At 52.9% G+C, this 1,972-nt stretch overlaps 1 pseudogene; it reads left to right on the top strand.

The window, feature by feature from the left end:
• Positions 1-922: 922 nt before the first annotated feature.
• Positions 923-1,755, top strand: LOC129399173 (ubiquitin-conjugating enzyme E2 S-like; annotated as a pseudogene).
• Positions 1,756-1,972: the final 217 nt, after the last annotated feature.

The following is a 1,972-nucleotide window of genomic DNA, read 5'->3' as shown; positions in this document are numbered from 1 at the left end:
ACATGCCCTGCCAAAGCTCAGTAGAGACTTTTACCAGCCGTGATCTAACCAGGCACTTACCCCACTGACAACAATTATTTTAAAATTTGTCTGTAATCCACAATTGACTATTGGACATCTATGTGTTTTGTAGTTTACTTTTTCTTTTTTTTTTAAATTACTGGAGTATGTCCAACACAGCAGTGATTAATATTGTAGTTATATTTATGCGTTTACATGTTTCTGCCTTTAATGGTGAAACTTAAGTGGTAATTCCTTTCTTGGGGTTAGTATTAACTCATCCTTCTATTAGTATTTTGTTATTTTATTAGCAATTTTATCAACATTTTATTAGCAATATATATTTAAAAAATATATGTGTATATATATGTATATACCTTCCTGTGTTGCCTCTGCCCTTCTGTCCTTGCTGTGTCTTCTTCTGTCTGTGTCCTACTGCCTCTTCTGTGTCTTCCCCCTCTGCTACTGTGTCTTCTCTGCTGCTTCTGTCTTGCCTCTGTCTTTCTCCCTCGCTTCTGTGTCTTCTCCTTGCTGTGTCTTCTTTTGTCTGTCTTGCTGCTCTTCTTCTGTCTCTGCTGTCTCCATCTCTTCCCCCACAGTCTTAGTTTATATAGCAATCACACAGGGCGGTGACACAAAGGTGGGTTGACATTAACAAATCAACAAAGAGGGTTAAGACCACTCCTCCTGGAGATTAACAAAATCTCACCTAAGGAGATTACTCCAGATTACTAGGAGATCCGCTCAAGGGTGGGATCCAAACAAGGGTGTGTCAGGGTCTGTCCCTTTCTTCCTTCCTCAACTAGTAATCCACTTAAATATTTATAGTAAATCTACTTCAAATATTTCTAGCAATGTCATTCTGTATGAGCACAGTAAGAGATATATCAGACTTTGGGCTCAGTGCGGCCAGGCACCGGGGCAAGGAGGGCTTCGGTACCTGCGGGCCGGCGGTGGACAGCGAAGTGGGGCCACTCGGGCCACGCCAGGGCCGAAGCGGCAGCAGCCGGCGGTCCGAGGAGCGCAGGAACGGCCCGGGGGACCCGCCCCCGGCCGACCACCGTCATGAACTCCAACGTGGAGAACTTGCCGCCGCACATTATCCGCCTGGTATACAAGGAGGTGGCCACGCTGACCGCCGACCCTCCCGATGGCATCCAAGTCTTCCCCAACGAGGAGGACCTCACCGACCTGCAAGTCACCATCGAGGGGCCTGAGGGCACCCCCATGCCGGAGGCCTGTTCCGCATGACGCTTCTGCTGGGGAAGGACTTTCCCGCCTCTCCGCCCAAGGGCTTCTTCCGGGCCAAGATCTTCCATCCCAGTGTGGGTGCCAATGGGGAGATCTGCATCAGCGTGCTCAAGCGGGACTGGACGGCCAAGCTGGGCATCCGGCACGTGCTGCTGACCGTCACGTGCCTCTGATCCACCCAGACCCTGAGTCGGCCCTCAGTGAGGAGGCGGGCCGGCTGCTGCTGGAGAACTCCGCGGAGTACGCAGCGCGGGCCGCCTGCTCACGGAGATCCGTGGCGTGGCCCAAGTACAGCCGCGGCGCCCTCGGGGGACCCAGCCACCGCTGCGGGCCTGGGGGGTGCTGAGGGCCCATGGCGAAGAAGCACGCAGGTGAGCGGGACAAGAAGCTGGTGGCCAAGAAAAAGATGGACAAAGACAAGAAGTGGGCGCTGCGGCGGCTGTAGGGATCCCCTTTCCTGACCCGGCCGCCCCCAACTCTCTCTCTTAAGTTATTTAAGTTATGACGGGGATGGGGAGGGCTGGGCACTGGGACCTGGATTTGTTTTTCTAAATAAAGTTGGAAAAGCAGCTGCTGGGCCTTGCTGATCCCAGAACGGTGCCCCACATCCGCACCTTGCCCTCCAGGGTCAGTCCCTGTGTGGTCTCACTACACTGGGCTGGTGCTCTTCCGTTGTACTTATTCCTGAATGAGGCCGCTCCAATAGCCCAGGGCTGGCTCC

Source organism: Sorex araneus, chromosome 10, assembly GCF_027595985.1.
Source record: "Sorex araneus isolate mSorAra2 chromosome 10, mSorAra2.pri, whole genome shotgun sequence".
Taxonomy (NCBI): domain Eukaryota; kingdom Metazoa; phylum Chordata; class Mammalia; order Eulipotyphla; family Soricidae; genus Sorex; species Sorex araneus.
Note: the sequence above shows the minus strand (reverse complement) of the source record. Positions and strands in the feature narration are given on the sequence as shown.